Raw genomic sequence first — 8,289 nt, forward strand, 5'->3', positions numbered from 1 at the left:
AGGTTGCCTTAAAAAAAAAAAAACTCTTCAAACTTTGTGTAAGATCCAGCTAAGTATGCATAAATGTCTTTTTCTAGTCACACCATTCGTACAAGACCCACAAATGGGACATTTTTAGGTTGGGAAGGCAAGGGAATGGTACAATATCTTCTTTTTGCTAGCTAAACACCAGTACAGGTACATTTTGTGAGGGGCGGGGTAGGGGATTGTTTTGTATCACATGGAAAGTCTGAACCTGCCTGTCCAGCCACAAAACCTGTCTTAGCTCACTAATTATGGGGTAGCTGGTATTTTCCCCAGAACAAGGGTGGAGCCTGGGAAGGCTTCATTTAGGACTTAGGACTTCCTCGCCCTAAATGGCTCAGTCTTGCCTGTGTCTGTAATTCCTTATTCTCTATAGAATCTGTATGTGGAAAAATACTCCAAAGGGCCTAGAACTATGTTTGCACCTATTTGTCTTCCACCATCCCCATCTCCTCACCTCCAAACTCTCTGGAATGGAAAAATGGGGAGAAAGTTATTTGTCTTTTGGAGCAAAGAAGATCTGCAGGTTTTTTAAGTTGATGTGTCCCAACCAAGATCTCACAACCTGTTAAGAGATTATGGCTGGTTTTTTTACCTCGGTTTCCCTCTGCAAATTAGAATAATTATGACACATCTTTTGCAAGTGTGTTTTAATTTTTCCATGCAACCTTTCAAATAAAATTTGATGTATCTACCCTGAGATCATATGTTGGAAAGGGCTACTAACCCCAGTTGTTTCTCGACCTCAACAACTTTTAAGATGGATGGACTTCAACTCCCAGAATTCTCCAGCTAGCATCCGAAATCCCATCTTAAACTTTTGAGATTGAAAAACACTGGTCAATATAGACTAAAACTATTCCACGCTCTGGCTGCCCTTAACGTATCACCAAGAATTTATAAACTATTGGTTTGTGGTTTGGTATGAGTTAGTTGTGGCTTATTCAACAAACTATAGCAAGCAGGATGCATATTAAGTGTGCCTAAAATAAATGAAAGTCTTATCTCTGATTGGTATGTGAAATGAGGGAATAAAATCTGAGCACCATTTTGCCCATTTTGCCATTTCTCATCTTCATTAGGGCTGCTGAATAACTAACATCAGGCACACCACAGTATCCCCATGCCTGGATTGCCAGAGCAAGGATCTTCCACATGACTACAGGATTCTCTTTTCCCAAGAGTATTTTCTCAAGTAAGTAAGTAAATCATACTTTTAAAAAAATACAATTATTGCCTAATACTTTTCTGTCAGTTTTCATGGTTGCTCAACCTAGATCGTAACCACTAGCAACATATAAATAATAAAGCAAACAAATATCAGCCAGTACAGTATTACCTGTTTAATAGCATTTTAAACCGTTGTTCTTCTAATGCAGAGGTTTTCAAACTTGGCAGCTTTAAGACTTGTGGACTTCAACTCCCAGAATTCTATTCCAGCTATGCTGGCTGGAGAATTCTGGGAGTTGAAGTCCACAAGTCTTAAAGCTGCCATGTTTGAAGACCTCTGCTGTAATGTAATGTGACTCAACCTTGGCAACTTCAAGGGTCTGTGGACTTCAACTCTGCGCTGGCTGGGAAATCCTGAGAGTCGAAGTCCACACATCTTAAAGTTGCCAAGGTTGAGAAATTTTTCTCTAAGGCAAGGTTGGAAATCTGAGAACCACTAGATGTGGCTGCATTACAAATTTCCATATCTTCCTTCATAACTTATGTTAAGGATATTGTTGTTGTGTTACCAACCAGCAGGGTGTAGAGCACTCTGTAGAGCCTAACAACTTACATTCATTGATGCCGCTGGGAATTGTAGTTCAGCAACAGGTCCAAAACTACATTATGGAAAGACTGTGGAGATTATGGAACTTATAAATGACAAACTCTGAGGTTCTTCTCAGAACTTCAGGGATCTAATACTGTAGAAGGGTTCAGTCGCTGCATTTTAAGGATTAGAGGTAGTGCTTCTAATGCTGATGACCACAACTGGAACCAAAATTTCCATTACCAAGCAAGGTGGTTGTTAAGTAAGTCATGGTAAAATTTTGACTGAATCACACGGTTAAGTGAATCCAGCTTTCTCCATTGACTTTGCTTATCAGAAGCTGTCTGGGATGCTACAACTGTCATAAATATATGCCAGCTTCCAAATGTCCAAATTATGATTATGTGGGGATATTGCAATGGCCATAATGTGAGGGCTGCTCGCAAGTCATTTCTTTTAGTGCAGTTGTAACTTCAAACAGTTGCTGAACGAATGGCTGTAAGTCAAAGACTCTATACTTTATAGACTGTATATTTTAATCCTGCTAGCTGCTCAGAATGATGTATCTGAGTGGCCATATACATCAAAAAAGTTAATTAAAAGTCAACCAAAATCACATCACGGCTTTGCTCAATGCACAAATCCAGCCAGTCATTCTGTATTCGGGATCCTTGTTCCTCTTGCAGCAATTCTGAGATTAGAAGTCAGTAGTATTTCTGATAAAAATACAGCTGCACAAGCTGTCATCGGCATCCCGCAGTCTAGTAACACTCCTACCTTTCACAGCACTGATTTGGGGACTTAAGATGTAAGAATCCCACCATTCCTTAGAACCTTTACTAGAAATAAGCTGTTTTAGGACAGAGGAAATATTCTTTCAACAACTCCCCAATGCAAGTATGCAGAATTCACAACTAATGCGATTCCCCGGGGAGCTGTGAAACAAAGTTGTGTTAGCCGGTGCCTTGTTTCTCAGGCATCTGCCTGTTTTCCATCTCCCTTGGAAAGCAAGCAGGCGCCATAGATTTTCCATGCTTTAACTCTGGGTGTGTGCTGCCTCGGATTAAAGCCAGCTGCTGAGGCCTCCCACCCGCCGGTTGGCCTGCCTGCTGAGATATGATCTCACATCCACCCTTTTCCCACAGCAACACGCCTGCCGGCTAGCCGGGATTCAAAGCAGCAGCTCAGCAGCATCCATATGGCCTCTTCTGGAAAAAAAGCAACAACTATGTGTATGTGCATGTGACTGCACATTTAACATTTAGGTAGGTCAGATCTCCAGAAGACACTCTTAGCTACACGGCCAATGTAACTTTCATTTGCATGTTGCATGAATCAGCCCATGTGCTTAGTTTATGATTCAGTATGTCATGCAAAATGGTTTCATACTTTAAAGCATGGATAAGTTTAACTCTGGACCATGTTTGTCATAAACCCCGGTCTGCATTACGCCAGATCTCTTTGTATTTACCTCACTGCACTGAGCAAAGCTAAGCAGCCTGGATGAATTCAGCAAAAAGTGGCTCAGCCACTAGATCTCATTTAGGGCTTATGCTCATTTCTGTGTATCTCCTTCCTTGAATTTATCAGAAATCCTGCCTGCGATTTTCAAGGGTTTTGGTTTTGCAAGTTTGTGTAGTTTGAGGATTTCAGGTTACCTACCTCTGAACTGCAAACAGCAGCATGCCTTGAGGCCTTTCTGTTCACATCTAGCAGAGGAACTGAACTAGTTCTTGTTAATCTGCTTCGGTTCTAGTTTTTTAAGAAATTTAGTGATCCAACCTTTTTTTCCAGAGAGGTGCAAGAAAAGAAGATCTCCCTCAGGGAATCACTCCTTTCGAACAGCACTTTTGTAGGATTTAGAAAGTTATCTAACTGCCTTTTCAAAAGAATCCTGTTTCACTTTGGTCTTTGAAGTTTTCCTGTAGATACTTAACATTCTCCTAATGAGTAACACTGACACACTGCTAAAAGTACCTTCAATATCTTGAAGGAACAAGTTACATCAAACATGTCCCCTTTTAATTTATATGGCCACCCATCTCATATATATGATGGTGACTTACAGGCACAAGAAAACAATATAAATTAATCAAAAATTATAAAAAGCCAAAAGCCAATAAACAACATAAACTGCAGGACTTATAATCAATCTCACTAATAGTACACAGGTTGATTTACAACCACAATTGAGCCCAAAATTTCTGTTGCTAAGTGAAACATTTGTTAAGTGAATTTTGCCCCATTTTACGATCTTTCTTGCCAGTTGTTTTTTAAGTGAATCATTGCAGTTCTTAAGCTAGTAACAGGGCTATTAAGTGATTCTGGCTTCCCCATAGACTTTGCTTATCAGAAGGTCACAAAAAGTAATCGCATGATCCCAGGACTCTGCAACCATCATGAGTCAATTCCCAAGCGCCTGAATTTTGATCCCATAATCATGGGGATGTGGCACTAATTCATTTTTTCAATATCACTGTAACTGTGAGCAGTCACTGAATGAACTGTTGTAAGTCAAGAACTACCTGTAGTCATTTTGCAGACTCCATACCATACAGCTGGATCCCCAGGCCAGATGGCAAAGCTCCTTCCCGAAGTCCCAAAAGTGTTTTTTTTCCCAAGAGGCAACTGGACTTTCTGGTTTTTCTTTAAAGATGATTTCCTTTTCATCCAACAGCTTTTTCAGCTCTGACTGGATGGTAGGGAATGGAAGGGATTATATTCCTTGCAGATAGCTAGTCATTTGCATTCTTTTAGAGGGTCTTTGGGGCATGTGGAGGTTTATCTGTGTCCTGGGATCACCTGAGTAGTGCAAATGAGTGTGGAGCCTTCTTGGAAGTGTTGAACGGACTGTGTTGTAGACTGGAGATAGATGATGGTGTATCCCTCCCCCCTCTGTTGAGAGAGGGCTGTTCAATTTTGACATAGATGGCCTCTTTCAAACCAGCAGTCCCTCTGTTCAAAATGTGGGCTTTGCTGTCTTCAAAAGAGTGGCCTGTGTCTTTTAAATGTAGATGGACTGCTGAATCTTGTCCTGATGGGTTTCTTCTCTTATGTTGCGCCATGTGTTTATGAAGTGGTTGTTTTGTTTCCCCAATGTACAGATCTACACCTGACTCACTGCATTATACTGCATATATCATCTCAACCACTCTCTAAAAGACCAACGACCAGCTGTCTCCAAGGGGTACAAATCCTTCCATTCCCCACTGTCCTGTCAGAGCTGAAGAAGCTTCTTGGATGAGAAGTGAAACATCTTCAAAGAGAAGATGTGCATAAGTGTCCCTGTCATTGTATGTTTATTCTTTTATTCTTGTTCTCATTTTTGAGCAATTCTAATAAGTAAATAAATAAATAAATAAAAACCAGAAAGTCCAGTTGCCTCTTGAAAAAGCACCTTTGGGATAACCAGGACCTGGACGACTGAGAATCTCCACAGACACTCCTCCTCGAAGGCCAGTAAAGTCAGGGCCAATCTGACCTCAGGGGGGCTGAAGCAGGGGTCTCCAACCTTGTCAACTTTAAGCCTGGCGGACTTCAACTCCCAAAACTTCTTGGAGTTGAAGTCCGTCAGGCTTAAAGTTGACAAGGTTGGAAATCTCTGCTCCAAAGGGCGGCCAGCCCCACAGCACGGTGGCCACTACCGAAACAAGGAGACCTTTTTTTCTAGGCCCGCACTACTCCCTGAATTCTAAAACAGCTGCGTGGGTTGAGCCTGCAAAACACGGAAGAGCGAAACGTGGTTGGCTGCTTTCTGGTCCAGAGTCGTCGTGCCAGACGCATAAACAGCATTGGGCCGACTTGCAGAAAAGCCTCTCTGCCACCGCCCTTCAGTCAAACAAGGGGGGGGGGAACTTGCAGCCAGGCCAGAGCCCCTTTCCAAATCCGAAAAGGGCAACTTCCGGAGAGAGGGGAGGCTGCAGCTGCAGTTCTTTTCATTGGCTTTGCAAGCCAAAAACCACTGCGATCTCGGCGGGGGGGGGGGCCCTTTGAAGAAAAAAAATGAGAAATATTAAAAAAAAAAAAAAAAGCACTGCGGCAAAGAAGCCTCTTGCAAGCCAGCCTGCCTTGCCTGTCACTCACCTCTTGGGGCTGCAAAAACCCACCCCTGCAGGAATGAATAAAATAAAATAAATAAATAAATAAATAAATATACTATTGCCGATTATCTTATCGGGTTATTCTTATGGGAATTGAAGGGGTGGGCAAGGGGAAAGATAATGGAAATACAAAGGGTGCATCTTCCAAAGCGAGGTACAAGCTTTGCTTTTTTTTTTTTAAGCGCACCAGCCAGCAAAACACATCTGTTGGGCGGCGCGCGCCTCCGCAGTTCAGTGCCGGGCTCTGACGTCACTCGTGACGCTCTTCCCCCCCATCCGCCGCCACAAAACACCGCCCCTCCCCTCCCCCTCTCCGGCCTGTGACGCGCCAAACAGCGTTAACCTCTTCCTGGGCGGCCTCCCGTGGTAGTAATCGTACCTCTCGGAGCCCTTCCGTTTGTCGACGTCCTCTTGCTCGCCAGCCGCTGGCTTTGCGTAAACAGAGGCTCCCACTGGCTTCCGACCCACCGTGGGGATCAGCGGCGAATGCGAAAGACGTTCTTCGGGGCCGCCTTCCGTTTTTTTGTTTTTTTGTTTTTTTTACGGGGGGGGGGGTGTCCCCCGTCCTTCCTCCCCTGACGAAGCGAAAGAGCCGCCTTGCCCGCACTGGCGCTCAGCTTTTAAAGTCTCGGACACCTGTTAAGGCGGGGGAGATGACACGGTGCGAACTTCTTCCGCCCCCCCCCCCGCGAATATTTTTTTAAAAAAATAATTTTTATTGAACAATTTTTTAAAAAAACAAACAAATAAAAAAAACAAACAAAAACGCATTTACATCTTCTTTTCAACATCTTCTCATCAGTCATCTATATTTATACTTTTTCTCTTTCTTATCTTAATCTAATGTTTTATACATATATTTCTAGCAGGGGTGAAATCCAGCAGGTTTTGACAGGTTCTGGAGAACCGGTAGCAACAATTTTGAACAGTTCGGAGAACAGGAAAATACCTCCTCTGGCTGGCCCCAGAGTGGGGTGGGAATGGAGATTTTGCAATATCCTTCCTCCAGGAGTGGGGAGGGAATGGGGATTTTCCAGTATCCTTCCCTTGGAGTGGGGTGGGAATGGAGATTTTGCAGTATCCTTTCCCTGCCATGCCCACAAAGCCACACCTCCGAAGCCACACCATGCTCACAGAACCGGTAGTAAAAAAAATTGGATTAATTGCTCTGTGAGAAAAATTCTCCTTGCTTCTAGGTTGCATCTCTCTTTGACAAGCTTCTACCCATTACTTTTTATCCTACCCTCAGGTGCCCTAGAGAAGACAATCATCTCTTCTTTGGGATGTCCCCTCAAGTACTGAAAGAACTATCATGATGTCCCCCTTAATCCTATTCTCTGATAGACTAGACATACCTAGGACCCTCAACTGTTCAACATACGATTTTAGCCTCCAGACCCTTTATCAACTTTGTTGCTATTCTTTGCATATTTTCCAGTGTTTCAACATCTTTTTTGATTTGTGCTGACCAGAATATGGGTAAACATACTGTGCAGATATCTGTTTTTTCCCCCTGACCAAAAGGTGTGCTGTGCTTAATTTTTTCCTGCACCAGAGCAGGGGTTTCAGTTGGCAAAGAGTTAAACTGAATCAGGGGCAAGATCCTTTTGCAAAGAGGCCCCTGCTGGAACCTGACCTCAATGGGGGAGGGAAGAGCACTGCCCTCTACCTATCAGGCCAAGAGCCCATTCCAAGCTAGCAATGTCCACTCAAGGCAGTGAAAAACCTGCTACTACCACAGCTGGCCTTGCTTCCGTTTAATTCTTTTCATTGCACAAATCATTATTTTTAAGCTGCTAAAGTTACAATTTGGGAAGGTGGTTGTCTTTGGCTGGGCTCTGGCAGCTTTCATAGCTGCAGAACAGACAAAATATGAAGCACCAATGCCTAAAGGGACCTACCCTAACTTGGATTGCCTGTTGAAAAGCAGAAGATGGCATAGTGAAAAGAAAGTCTGGAACTTGGGGTCAGTCCAAGATGGCTAAAAGTGAATGGCAATAAAAGGCGACATGATTGGTCTTGCCCTTTAACAGGCCTGTGACTTGGCAACCTAAGCTGATGGATGGAGGCATTATTCTGGCGCAGAGTGCGGCCGCGCGGGTGGTAATGGGAGCGACATGGCGTTCCCATGTAACACCTCTCCTGCGCGAGCTGCACTGGCTCCCGGTGGTCTTCCGGGTGCGCTTCAAGGTTTTGGTTACCACCTTTAAAGCGCTCCATGGCTTAGGACCCGGGTACTTGCGGGACCGCCTACTACCACCAATAGCCTCCCACCGGCCGGTACGCTCCCATAGAGAGGGGCTCCTCCGGGTGCCGTCAGCCAAACAATGCCGACTGGCGGCCCCCAGGGGGAGAGCCTTCTCTGTGGGGGCACCTACTATCTGGAACGAGCTCCCCCCAGAGATA

The sequence above is a fragment of the Pantherophis guttatus genome, chromosome 1 (assembly GCF_059756535.1).
Source record: "Pantherophis guttatus breed Tessera chromosome 1, ASM5975653v1, whole genome shotgun sequence".
Classification (NCBI taxonomy): domain Eukaryota; kingdom Metazoa; phylum Chordata; class Lepidosauria; order Squamata; family Colubridae; genus Pantherophis; species Pantherophis guttatus.